Source organism: Suncus etruscus, chromosome 12, assembly GCF_024139225.1.
Source record: "Suncus etruscus isolate mSunEtr1 chromosome 12, mSunEtr1.pri.cur, whole genome shotgun sequence".
NCBI lineage: Eukaryota > Metazoa > Chordata > Mammalia > Eulipotyphla > Soricidae > Suncus > Suncus etruscus.
The window spans coordinates 53,175,912-53,190,208 of NC_064859.1; the positions used below are offsets into that span (position 1 = coordinate 53,175,912).

The following is a 14,297-nucleotide window of genomic DNA, read 5'->3' on the forward strand; positions in this document are numbered from 1 at the left end:
CCACACCCGGTAACGCTCAGGGGTTACTCCTGGCTATGTGTTCAGAAGTTGCTCCTGGCTTGGGGGACCATATGGGACACCGGGGGATCGAACCGCAGTCCGTCCAAGGCTAGCGCAGGCAAGGCAGGCACCTTACCTTTAGCGCCACCACCCGGCCCCGGCTTCTGATTTTGTAAGCATAAAATGTTATTGAAGATTTCTGCTTTCATATACTTACTGTTTTCAGATGCCAATAGTATGATCATTACTTAGAAAGAAAATATGCCATTGGGCTTGATGGCTTTTTATTCTTTAAAAAATAGTGTATGTGTTGGCTATTTTTGATCTTCTTCCTCCATCTTAAGAAAACTTAGGATTCTCTCCTGTTTGGACATTTTACTTACTAGTCTTTTGATTTTTTTTTTTTTTTTTTTTTTTTTTTTTTTTTTTAGTTTGTAAGTAAGTAGTAAAAGCAATTAGTGCTTTTAGATGTCCCATGTTTTAAAGGAAATTTGTGCCAAGATTTTAAAGTAATCTAAAGTTTGCTGTGGGACGGTTGAAAATGAAAATGTCAGTTTTTTAGACGATTGTGATCTGGCTTGATTATGTTAGAGTATTTAGTCTTGCCTGCCTCCCTCCTTCCCTTCCTCTCTCCTTCCCTTCTCCTTTCCTTCCTTCCCTTCCTTTTTCCCTTTTTTCTCTCCCTCCTTCGCTTCTTCCTGTTCTCTTTCCTTCCCTCCTACCTTCTCTCCCACCTTCTCTCCCTCCCTCCCTCCCTCCCCCCCACCCCCCCAGAATGATAGCACAATATAGCCATTTGATCCCTGGCATTCCATTTGGTCCCCTGAGCCTTCCAGGAGTTTTTTCTAAGCGCAGAGCTAGGAGTAATCCCTGAGTGCCGATGGGTGTGGGGGACCCCCCCCCCAATAAAAAGAAGTGGAACAATTCTGAAGCACCATAAAGTCTGCATGTTGTGACTTTGCTATAAAAAAGTTCAGGGAAGATCTATGTTCTTGTTCACTCCATAATCCAAGGTTTGTGTAATTAGTGTCTTCAGTTTATTTGAGGAGTGTTAGGATCTTGGTTGCAGAACAGTACTATGAAATGTGTCTTTCTGTGGATTGGGATACATTTGGTCATTTGGAACCATTGAGTAAAGGATTCCCTCCTGGGCATATGCAGAAACTGCTTTCCTGATGGCAAGCCCTGTGCAGCACATGTAGGGGAAGCATGTGATCTAAGGAGATTAGAGGAAGAGGGAGTGAAGTATAAAATTAGTAGATTTGCTTCTACTCATTAAATGGGGGCAAAATTAGATGGAGAATTCAAAAGAAGGATGAGTACAACTCACTGATGTTAGCCTGGTTTCCTCATATATGACTGCAATAAAGTACCAACATCATGAGATCTATGTATACGTAACACACTTAGCTCAGTATCTGGAACATGGCTAACAAGTTCTGAAATATAAACAGATAATTAGGTACACATTTTTTAGGGTTGAGTTTTTAAAATTTGTGAACAAAAGGTTAACAAAGTTACACAGCAACAACAGAGATTAGGCCTGCAACATGTTTCTTAAAATTAAAACAATAGAAAAACCTCTCCTAAATTTATTAACCAGTTTTTAAGAAAATGCAATCAATGTTCTTATTGTTTAGACATTAAATGCAGTAGTTTTTAGATTGTTAAAGGACATTTTATAAAAATTTATCTATGGGGCCACAGGGCCAGAGAGATAGTATAGTGGGTTAGGGCACTTGCTTTGCCTGCAGCCTTTTCAGGTTTGGTTCTTGGTACTCTATATGGTGCTCTGAGTGCAGCTAGGACTGAGTCCCAGAGTATGCTCTGAGCTTGGCTAAATGTGGATCAAAACACCAAAATCAAACCAAAGCAAAACAAAAGCCAAACAAAAATCTTGCATCTTGTGGTGCAAGATGAAAGTTCATTCTTTCAGATGTATCTAGTTTAAATGGGAGCAGCTATACTCAGGGCTCAGCCTGCCCACACCAATTTGGCCACAATTATTTGCCCTATAATGGGTCTCCTAGTATATCCATAGCATCTCTCTCTGAGCTTTCTAAGTGGAAAGAAGAGTTGGAAACACATGAACCTGAGAGTGATTAGCAGCCCACTAAAGAATATGTTCTGCTGAGAGGTGGAGGGAAGAGATGGGACTGGAATATATTTTGAGTCTCAGATGCCTGGCTGCTCACTGGTCATTACCTCTGTAAATGCAGCTCATTTGTACAAAGAAGCCATATATTGACTCTGGGGCCAGAGAGATAGAGATAGTACAGGGCTTAAGGCCTTTCTTTGCATGGACTTACTCTGGTTAGATTGGTACTGCAAATGGTTCCTGTTGCACTGCCAGGAGAGATCCCTGAGTGCAGAGCCAGGAATAAACCATACATGCTCCTTGCAAACCACCACCCCCCCCCCCGCCCCAAATAATGAGTTGTCAGGGGATCTCTTTTATTTGTAGTGACTTCAGTTTTTGTATGATAATAATAATGTGTCCTGCTCAGTCTGAAGATTCTTTCAAAGACAGGCTGAGTTATGAGTTCTCTACCATCTGTCACATTTCATTAAAGACGCCAAGCTCTGGGCCTATATTGTTCTTGTATCTACACTCTAAGAAGGATATATGAAGACTTTCAGGGCTATGGAGTCAGAGTTGTAGTTATAGTTGAGGGGTTGGAGTCAGAGGAAATTTTGAGTACATGGAGTTGGAGTTGGTAGCACAAAAAATTGAGGAGTTGGAGTCTGAGGAAATTTTGGGTACCTGGAACTGGAGTTGGAAAAAAAAACTGAGGAGTACAAAAATCTGAGGAGTGGGAGTCAGAGCATTTATCTACCGACTTCACAGCCCTGGAAACTCTTCTTACTTATAATAATGCTAATTATTTGTTGAAGTACAGTCAACTCAAGGAGGGAAATCTTTATAAACAGAATGCTGTTAGAATGCTGGTTCAGAATTTCACTGGACCCAGCGGTAGTCCAGATCTATTTTTGCCTGATACTAGAAGATGAAATAATTTCCTTGGTCAAATAATGTCCAAATCACGTTGGATTGAAAAGGGGAAAAGAAATGACCTAATAACCCATTAAGTTGGACCAGTTAATCCAGTTTGTCATTGTAGATGATTTTACTAGTACTGTTTCTTTTATAGGACTTTTAGGGAGGGAGAAAAAAGAGAGGAAGAGGGAAGACTTAGGGAGAGGGAGAGAGATAAAGAGAGAATGTATGTGTGTGAGAGACAGACAGATAGACCAAGTTCTAAGTGGAACCTCACTCTACTGATGAGATAATTTCTAGCCCTTTTTGTTATCTAAAATTTTTTTCTTTTTTGGAGAAAGTGTGTCTCCCAGGTGCTCAAGAGGCTTAGGGCCACTCTTCTCCCCATTTCTAGCTAATCAGGCTAGTGCTGCTGTCCCTACAGTGCCTGAGATTATCAGGACACCCTAACAGTGCCCCTGTGGCCTTTGGGGTTGCACCCAGTAAAGGTTGGTGGACCAAGAAGGCTGGAAATTGAATTGGGTCCAATCATATGTAAGGCAAACACTTAATTCCTGTACTATTTCTCCAACCCCTAAAAGCTGTTTTAACTGTAGAATTTAATATAGTGGTAAGACTTGCCTCTCACATCCACTGTTTTAGTGCATTGAAGTTTTCTTGTGGACTAGGACTCTGTAGATATTTTTACAAGTACCTAGTATATATTTTACAAGTACCTAGTAAGGTAGGGGTTCTTGTTCCCAGATAAAGAGTGTGAAAGGAGACTCTTTTTTTTTTGGTCACACCCAGCAATACTCGGGTTACTCCTGTCTCTGCCCTCAGAAATCACTCCTGGCAGGACCATATGGGATGCCCACGATCAAACCCAAGTTCGTCCCAAGTCAGCTGTGCAAGGCAAATGCTCTACCACTGTGCTATCACTCTGGCCCCTGAAAGGAGACTTTGGCTTAAAGTATCCTTTGAGAAACTATGGAACTACAGAACCAATGAAAGACCTGGGATAAAAGCCCAGATTTTAAGATTTTTGAAGAGCTTTATTCAGGAGGAATTTCTTGCATATGAATCCCAAGTCTGTATGAATGTTTTTCTTTGTATACAAATGGTAAGAGGCATATGCCATTTTTGGTAGACTTAATCACTCTGTTGTGAGTTCCATAGTCTGTTTTAAAAGTATATTGATCAAAGCAGAAAGTTTTAAAATGAGGAACAAGGATGCAAATATGAAGAAGTTACGATAGGGCATTTTTTAAAGATCTTAAAGTACATCATAGTAGCAGATATGAGCATGATATTACCCTTATAAAGGTAAGAACAATTTGGTTCCTCCTCCTTCCTCCCATCTCTCTCCCATAATCTGGTTACCATCTTCTATTATCTTCACATGTAGCACAGAAGGAAGGGTCTACACTTGCAAATGTGGATCATGACACTACCAAATTTATTTTCCATCTCATCATTTGCAAAGCGCTGTTATCCGGTACATGCCAGATAGAGATGATTTTATTCCAGGACATGGGCCTCAACAGCAGCGTCACTAGGCTTAATAGCTTTTATAAACCTTCAATGGTTTATATCAATTTCCAGTTCTGCCAAACATGTGTAATACTTCCTAGTCCTTACTATCTGTTTATATTTGCACTCATCATTTTCTAGATGGAACATCTGTGAGCATGAATTTTCCCCTTTTGAGAATTTTTTGTGCTTATTTTTGGTAGAAATTTTTCTATTAGGGTGTTTATTCTGGACTGGTAGGTTTAAAAATTATTTTGGATAAAATCAGTTCTGATTTGTTTACAAAATCTCTCCCCCCTTCTCTCCCTCCCCCCCCCCCAAACTCTGGAGCCATAGTCTTTATCTTATTCTCTGTGAAGTATTTTTGGTTATCCCTCTCACTGCTAAACCAGACTAACTAGACATCTGGGAGGAAATTGATTCCTGATAGGTTGCAACAATAGTACATTGTTCATATGCCATTTTTCATTTACATGGAAACTGGGGCCAGAGTGATAACAGCAGGTAGGGCTTTTGCCTTGCAGGCAGCTGACCTGGATTTGACCCCCAGCATCCCATATGGTTCCCCCAGCCTGCTTGAGTGCTGCTGGGTGTGACCCCAAAATAACAATAATAAACATGAAAATACATAGGAACATTTAAAAAATATATTATTAGCGAATTATTTCAACGTAAAAACTACTCAGTATTACCATTTACCACTGATGATTTTATTATTATCAGTAATTATAATTTCATAAGAGGTGTTTTGGAAGTGTGTGTTCTGATGGTACATAAATGCAAGTAAATATGATCAAGAATTATTTGATAAAAAGTGATGGTCTATTTAAATTTAATAATTTTATACTAACTTATAAAAGTTATTTTTTCACCTGCCTCAGTGCCCAGTTTTTAAAAATGTTTAATCCAAAAAAACGCATAAACTTGTACTCCATTTAAAAATGGGAATGGTACCAAAAGTATAAGAGGAGGCATATGAATTAATATGTCCTGAATTTTTTTTCCCCAGGCCATGACCTCTCCAGGCAGACAGACACACCCGAGTATATGCTCTTTGGCTTGTGATTCTTATTTAACTCTCCCCTTCACATTGAAAAATATCTTCCCAAATTGTATTTTTATTTAAAAATATGAAAGGAAAGGAAAAAATACTGTTAAGACAGAGTGCTAATAATAGATTATTCTTCCCATTAGCCACTTCTTGGCCAGTTTGTAGTGCTGCTGACATCCTGGGTAGCCAGGCATACAGGTTCGTCACCTAGCAACAGAGCTGGAACCCTTCCCGGGCTCTGATGCAACAGTAAGAACCTGCAATTATAACAAAGAGTCCTGACTCTCCATAGCCTCACTTCAACTTCTTGTTACTATTTTAGCTTTACTTGTGGCTGTATGTGAGCAGACAATAAATTCTGAAAGAAATATATTTGTTAAGCTACAGGGATTAAACTGAGAAATCAGAGTGGTAAAAGGGTACTTAGCAAATTCACCTCTTATATCGCTTATTCATCCTTAGTTGTACTTTCCAAGACTAGCAGAAATGTTAGACCTCATATGTAGTCGAGCTACCTTAAATGTTCGTATTTACTTTTCTTACTGCACAGTAGTGAGCTGGAGAATGTTTATGTTCTCTTTGTATAGGAACACATTACGTAAAACTTTGTTTAAATTTGTATAAATTGTAGACCCATACATTTTAAACTTTGAAAATCATTTGCGGTTATATTAAGGGACATTTTCAAGAAATTGTTTTGTATGATTTGAACAGTTGCTGCCTGTGACAGTTTGTAAAATTCTGAATATGTACTTTGAAATCAAACATTTCATTCGAACGTGGTCAATGAGTATGTACTTCCAAATGAAACAGCCCATTTGAACATGGTCTGTGTTTTGAGCCGATGGATTACCGAAGTTTCTAAAGTGGTTTATTTTCTGCAGAACAGACACCTGAGAAATTTGTGAGGAGGCTCATGGGATTAAGGAATAGATGTGAAATAAATACAATATCTAAGAAGGTTGTGTATGGAGTGATTGAGGTTGATAAGGCACTGAGAAATTGTTATTACTCTGTGGTTCTTATTTATAAAGTCTTTAGCTATTCAAAGAAATAGGCAGGATCCTGAGTTTCTGGTAAATTCTATAATCTTCGGCCCCTCACTTCCTTTTTTCATTTGAGTGATTTAGTGAACCATCGGAGAGTATTGGCACCAGTGGTCCTCTTTCGAGGTACTACTCTGGCCATTAAGAGTAAAGGCCATCCCTCGATGGGATCTATTGAAAGTCAATCCTCGTCACAAGGTTTGTAAATGAATAAAAATTAAAAAAAAAAAAAAAAAAAGAGTAGAGGCCAGCAGCATTTGCAGTGCTCTAGTTGCCATAGAGATAGAACAATATGATTTGCCTGAAAAGTCATCTCTTTCCAGACCAAATTGGATAAGCAGATAGGAAACTTAAGAACTATACCCAGGCACTTTTAATGGTTTTCAGCTCAAGGAACAGTCTGTTCTGTATGTACATAAAAGCTGTAGTTTTAGCATTGAAGTACTTTGCATTCTATTATTTCGTTTAAGCACTGGGCCGCTAATAATGTTTATTAAAAAATGAATGAAAATTAAGACGGGGGCTGGAGACATGACTCCAAGTTATTGGAACATATGTTTTGCTTGCAGATTCAATTTCTAGCATTGTGTGGTCCTCTGAGCACCAAGCCAGGTGTAGTCCTTGGAAATTACCAGGTGTGACCCCCCCCCCCCAAAAAAAAAGTCTTCTGGGAAATTTAAGATCTTGACAGTAACTTTGCTCTGTTTTTGTTGTTGTTGTTGTTGACTTTGCTGTTATTTGGAGAGAGGGGTCTGAAACATTTTAGATCTTTTCTGTTTAATTGTTGCTCCTAATTGATGTTCAGGGTGAGATCAAATCTGGGTCTCCTGCATGCAAGGTATGTACCCCAGCTCTGGTTACCTGCCCAGTCTCCAAGTTTTTCGTTTTGTTTTGGGCCCCAAACAGCAGTGTTCAGGGGTTATTTCTGGTGGTACTTGGGGTACCATATAGGATGCTGGTAATCAAATTTGGGTCAGCCACATGCAAAGCAAATGCCCTACCCATTGGGCTATCATTTTGGCCTTTTAACTTCAATTTTAAGTGTTTTAAACTATCATCTAGGAATAGGGCACTTGGTGGGGGCAGAGCAATTAGTGCAGTGGGTGGGCAACTTGCCTTGCCAGTGACTGACCTGGATTTGTCCCCAATATCCTGGTCCCCTGAACCCTCCAGGAGTGCTCTTTGAATGGAGAACCAGGAGTAAACTCTGGGTACCACTGGGTGTAGCCTGTACCCCTCCCTTTCTTACATTCTCTCTAACTCACAAAAAGAAAAAAAGAATAGAATAAATAAGAGAGAAGAATGGGTAAGGGAGGCAAAAAAAAAAAAAAAAGAATAAGATAGACAAATGTATTTACTTTGGAGAGAGCTCTGCATTGGCAGTTTTTAGGATTCTATGTTTTCTTAAATCTAAGTGATCTTGTTAAATAAGGAATATATATGTATATGTGTGTGTGTATATATATATATATGCCTTTCAAAATTTGCAAGGGGTTTACTAGAGGAAATGTCTATGAAAGAGTGGATGACTAGGATAAAATTGGGCATGAAGGCAAGCTTTCAGGTTACAAGGTATATAGTATATGGCTTTTCCTTACTCTTAAAGTTCCATGCTGTCTTTTTCTAATGCATACATTTGATAGTTTTCCTCTGGCACCAAATTGATCTTGCCTTATCTGAGAGTATCTATTTCTTTTTCAGTCTTGAAGGATATGTTCACTTGAAGTGGGATTCTTTGAGGAGAGGTGGCAGATGTTGTCTTAATGGCTTAAAAAGTTATGTGTTGTGAGGGCTTGGAGAGATAGCACAGCGGTGTTTGCCTTGCAAGCAGCCCATCCAGGACCAAAGGTGGTTGGTTCGAATCCCGGTGTCCCATATGGTCCCCCTGTGCCTGCCAGGAGCTATTTCTGAGCAGACAGCCAGGAGTAACCCCTGAGCACCGCCGGGTGTGGCCCAAAAACCAAAAAAAAAAAAAAAAAAAAAAAAAGTTATGTGTTGTGGAGCCAGAGCACAGCAGGTAGGGCATTTGCCTTGCATGTGTCCATGCTTGGTTCCATCTCCAGCATCCAATATGGCCCCCCAAGCTTGCCAGGAGTGATTCTTGAACACAGAGCCAGCAGTAACTCCCGAGAGCTGCTGGATATAGCCTGCACCCCCATCCCAGAGAAACAAAACAAAAAAGTTCGGAGTTGAAAATCTGGTGCAATTGTAGGACCTGAGGTGATCAGGACAGTCCTGTTTAGGATTCCCGAGAAGGACCTGGAGACGGAGGAAGCTCTTGGGAAGTGTGAATCTCTGGTGTGGAGCAAGTGCCGAGGCAGCCCTAACGGTTCCTCCATCCAGGGTGCGCCGTAAGGGAGTAATTTTAAAGAGAAAAACATCTTTTTAAGTTTTCTTTTTCCTTTCAAGATATAATGCACTGTCACTCTTCTGTGGTCTGCATTTAGAAATTTGCTGAAACTCAACCACAAACATGTTTGTAACCATGGTGCTTAAATAAAGATATTAATAATAAAAAAAGATCTGTAGTTATTTGAACTGTTGCTCCCTGGTAAGCAACTACTCTGTAGTAGTTTTCGGTAAATTTTCCTTGTTTTTAGTTTCAGCAGTGTGACTAAAAGCTGTCTGCCTATTGATTTCTTTTGTTTTTTTGTTTTGTTTTTTTGGGCCACACCTGTTTGATGCTCAGAAATTGCCCCTGGCTTGGGGGGACCATATGGGATGCCAGGGGATCGAACAGTGGTCTTCCTTGGCTAGCGCTTGCAAGGCAGACACCTTACCTCTAGCGCCACCTCTCCAGCCCCGCCTATTGATTTCTTTTAGTGTATATCCTTTTCATTCAAGAGACCGTCTGTTCAATATGTCACATAAAGCTATCTATAGAGCTTTAGCATTGAAGTACTATTATATTAGGATATGTGTACATGCGTGCACACAGTTTCTTGAATTTGTAGGATTATGTCTTTTGCCATATTTGGGAAATAGCCTTCAAATGTTTTCCTATGGTACATATCTCTCTGTATTCTGATGACATACATGTAGCATAGTCATTTTACCCTAAGGTTCTAAGTTTGGTGTTTGTTTTTACCCAGATCCCTGAGGCATTGTTCTTTCTTCTCTTTTTCGATTAGATACTTCCTTTTTTTCTTTGACTTTTTTTTGCAAGTGAGAGGGTTGGGCATTACCCAGTGATGCTCAGTGGTTACTCCTGGCTCTGTACTCAGCTCTGCACTCAGGAATCATGCCTGGTAGTGCTTGGGGACTATCGGTAATGTCAGGGATTGAACCCAGGTCTACCCGCTGTACTGAATGTAGCTCCAGCTTCTCTTCAACATTTTGCAGTCATATCCGTTCTGCAATTGAAACCATTGGCTAAGTTTTTATATTGACTATTTTTTTCCGACTATTTTATCTTCTGTTTCTCTGTTGTGTGACATTTATCTTGGAGCAACTTTTTATAATGGCTGAATTGTCTTTGACAATTTCAGACATGACAAATCTCAGGTCTAGTGTCTTGAATGAACATCTTTGCTTGTGTTAGCCTAGGTTTTCTTCATCTTTCATGTGCCACATGATGTTGGATTGTGTCCTAGGCATTTGTTGTTATGAGACTCAGTCTTGTTTACATTCTGTGGAGAGAATTGTGTTTTTGTTTTAGATGGCTAGGCTTTGTTGGGTGCAGGCCACCAGTTACCAGTCTTTGTGCTTTATTTTCAGTGTCAGCTTTGTTTTGAAAGGCATTCCCAAATCTTACATACACATTCTTTGTATGCCAACCAGTTTTCTTTCTGTCCTCTTTCCCTTTTCATAATGTCTGTGGTATTCAACCTTTAGGATCAGATACATGTGCTACTTCAAAGGAAATTTTATTAATAATTTCGTTTTTGGGTCACAGCAGACAGTGCTCAGCAGTTACTTCTGGTTCTGTGCTCAGGGGTCATTCCTGGTGATGCTCGGGAACCATATGGGATGCTGGGGATTGTACATATACAAGGCAAAAACCCTACCCACTGTGGTATCGCTTCTGCCCCTTGAAAGTAAATTTGTAACTGGAAGGCATCACTTCTGAATTCCTCCTCTTGCCCTAGTAATTTATTGTTTTCTGGACTGTCATTTTGGTTATCTTTCCAGAAAGTAAGATCCTAATTTATCCTGCTCTCATATACATTTCCCTCGACTATGTCCATATGTCCTCGACTATGACTATGTCCTGTTTTTTTTTTTTTTTTTCCCTTCTTCTTGGGCCCACCACCTGCCTAATTGGTGAGAGAAAACTTACTCCTGCAGTTTCTAGGTTGCTTGCTTTGGTAACCTGAGTTCTGAAGAATTCCTCCTACAGTTCTTGCTCCAGTACTGCTGTGGATACTTCTTTGAGAGGACTTGATAAGTGTCTTGTCCACCCTTTGTTCTTTGTTTTTTTTTTTTTTTTGGGGGGGGGGGCACACCCAGTGATACTCAGGGGTTACTCCTGGCTATGTGCTTAGAAATCACTCCTGGCTTGGGGATGCCGGGGGTCAAACTGAGGCCTGTCCTGGGTCAGCTGCATGTAAGGCAAAAAAACGCCCTACACACTGTGCTATCACTCTGGCCCTGTCTTGTCCCTTTTTAAGGTTACTAGGCTGTTGACTTGAGATTACAGACATGGCAATGGTCCTAATAATAGGTGTAGTTGGCTACATCTGGGATGTTTCAGCTTTTTCTTCCTGGGCCTGAAAGAGAAGTATAGTGGGTAAGGTTCTTGTCTTGCATGTGGTAGATTATTCCAATTCTTGCCACTGCATATGTTCCCCTGAGCATCACTAGGAGTGTTGCTCACCTGGCACTCCCAGATGTGCCCCAAAACTGTCTCCCCTGCAAGTCCCTTCCCCTCCAACCTCAGCATTGCAGCATAGGTCATGCTGTTAGAATCCTTGGGATTTATTATGCATTTAATGTTGATTTAAATTTGGGTTAAGTATTCAGAAACAATATATTGTCAGATTTTCAATAGCCCCCATATTTAGTTCTATGATTCCATGTGGGTCCTAGTTTTAGAAATAGGGCTGGACCATCTAGATTTTATAAGTGTATCCTGTGATGTTCACACAATGATGGAAATACCAACAGTGAATTTCTCAGAACATGTCCATGTTATTAATGACTTGACTATAGGTAGATGACTTACGTATGCCAGCTGGATCTTTCAAAGTGAAGGAGCTGGGCAGAAGGAAGAGATTCAGAGTGTGAGGAATGTGACTGTGATGTTAGCTTTTAAGATGGGGGCTCTGGGGGCATGAACTGATGCTGTAGATGGTCTTTAAAAGCTGAAAACAAACCCCTGCCCAACAGCCAGAAAGGAAATTTCAGACCCTAGACCTGAAATAGCAGGGAATTGGATCAGCAAGTGGTTGGATTCTCCTAAGAACACTTCAGGTCCCTGAATCCTTAGTTTTGTGGAACCTACAGCCAAGAAATCTCCTGAGGCAATTGGTCTTCTGACTTACAAAGCCGTGAGATCATAATTGTATTGTTTTCTACTGCAATAGAAATAAAAAAAAGTTACCCCAAAGTGCTACAGATTAAAAGGCTGAGGGTGAAGAAAAAAAAAAGCACATGATTTTGTTCCTGATCCTCAGGTCAGAACTGGAGCACTTTCCTTGGCATTCTGTCTGCACCCTGAGTTACCTTTTCCTGGTGAGAGAGATTGGAGAGAGAAAAGTACTGTTCACTATTCCACTGATTCTGTGACCTTCCCTGGTCCACTTACTCAACTCTGCGCTTTGTCCTTGTCAGAATTGCTCTCTTGATTCTGGGCAGTGGAATAGACAAGTTAGAGTTGGTTTAAACTCCAGATTAGCAACCCTTCACTGTGTAATTTAAAAAGTGTGCATTTTAACAGGTATTTCATTCATCTGTGGTATATAGGGAAACAAAATAGGCATCTAGATAGTATCAATTGATAATAAACTCTGGGTCCTGGCATACAAACAGCACCAGATTAGGAAGGAAGAGGAAGAGGAGGAGGAGTGGAGGTAGCTTGGGCACAGGGGTGGGGGTGGCTGTAAGCACTTTGGACCACTTGCCTGTACAGACTGTACATCAAGTCAGCTCCATTGTAAGCACATCACCTTAACCTATAGTGCATTTCAAAAGAAAAGAAACCTTTGGCTTGAAATGACATTTTTTTCCTCCTTATTCTCTAGTGATAAATTCTGATAACACTTTGTTGTATTTTCTTAAGCATTTTCATATTATATATATACATATATACATACATACATATATATATATATATATATATATATATATATTTGTTTTGGGGCCACTTCCAGCAGTGCTCAGGGCTTATTCCTTGCTCTGTGCTCAAGGATCACTTGGTCAGAGCAGGAGGAGGAAGGTTGGCATGTGAGGGGTTGCAAGGAGAGTTTCAGATTCATGTGTGGTGCCAGGAATTGAACCTGGGCCAGCTGCATGCAAGGCAAGCACTCTCTCCTCAGTATTGTTGCTCTGGCCAGGTTTGTTTTATTCTGTTGCTTACATTTTAAGCAATCACAGGGTCATAATTTTGTAAAAGAATTAAACTGTGGGGGTCGGAGAGATAGATAGCATGGAGGTAAGGCATTTGCCTTGCATGCAGGACAGTGGTTCAAATCCCGGTGTCCCATATGGTTCCCCTTGCCTGCCAGGATCAATTTCTGAGTGTAAAGCCAGGAGTAACCATGAGTGCTGCTGGGTGTGACCCAAAAACGAGAGAGAGAAAGTGGGGGGAGAGAGAGAGAGGGAGGGAGGGAGAGAGGGAGGGAGGGAGAGAGAGAGAGGGGGGGGGGAGAGGGGAGAGGGGAGAGGAGGAGAGGAGGAGAGGAGGAGAGGAGGAGAGGAGGAGAGGAGGAGGAGAGGAGGAGAGGAGAGAGGAGAGAGGAGAGAATATTAAACTGTTTTTAATTGTGATGAGTTGGAACCAGAACAGTATCAACTGCCCATTCATTTAGTCTGTAAATGAGTATAATTTTCATAAAGTTACCATAATAAGGGAATAGATTGGGTGGTTTAAACAGACATTTATTTTCCCCCATTCTGGAGACAAGAAGTTTGAGATTATGGTGTCTTGTCATTGGTGTTGGTTTTTTTAAGGTTTATTTCCTTGGTGTCTAGTCTCCTGAGTTTTCTCACAGTTTTGAAGTAGAAAGACCAAGATCAAGACATTGGTGGATTCTTTTCCTTCTTTTTGGTTCCCAGGCATCTGGTTGCCTTTTGAGAGGACACTGGCTTTTCTCCTAAAATATTACTTATCTTCAGAGTTTCATTTAATCTTAATTTATCAGATGATGTCCAAATCCAGTTTCACTAGAGCTTTGGACTTTAGTACAAAGTTTGAGGCTTACAGATTTTTAGTCCATAATGGTTTTCAGTGTCTTCTAATTTTTTATAAGTTCTACCCTGACGACTTTGGTCATGCTCCCAGCCCTGGGCCCCACATTGGGATGTGCCATGCTCTTTCACTCTCTATGTGGTTTTTAAATTTTTATTTAATTTAATTAAAATTTTTTTTAAAGTTGGGCCCGGAGAGATAGATAGCACAGCGGCATTTGCCTTGCAAGCAGCCAATCCAGGACCAAAGGTGGTTGGTTTGAATCCCGGTGTCCCATATGGTCCCCCGTGCCTGCCAGGAGCTATTTCTGAGCAGACAGCCAGGAGTAACCTCTGAGTAACG

At 40.5% G+C, this 14,297-nt stretch overlaps 1 protein-coding gene across 3 annotated transcripts in view; it reads left to right on the plus strand.

The window, feature by feature from the left end:
* Positions 1-14,297, plus strand: part of RMND5A (required for meiotic nuclear division 5 homolog A) — a 72,708-nt gene that overhangs the window by 35,768 nt on the left and 22,643 nt on the right. The gene's annotated exons all lie outside the window — the stretch shown is intronic.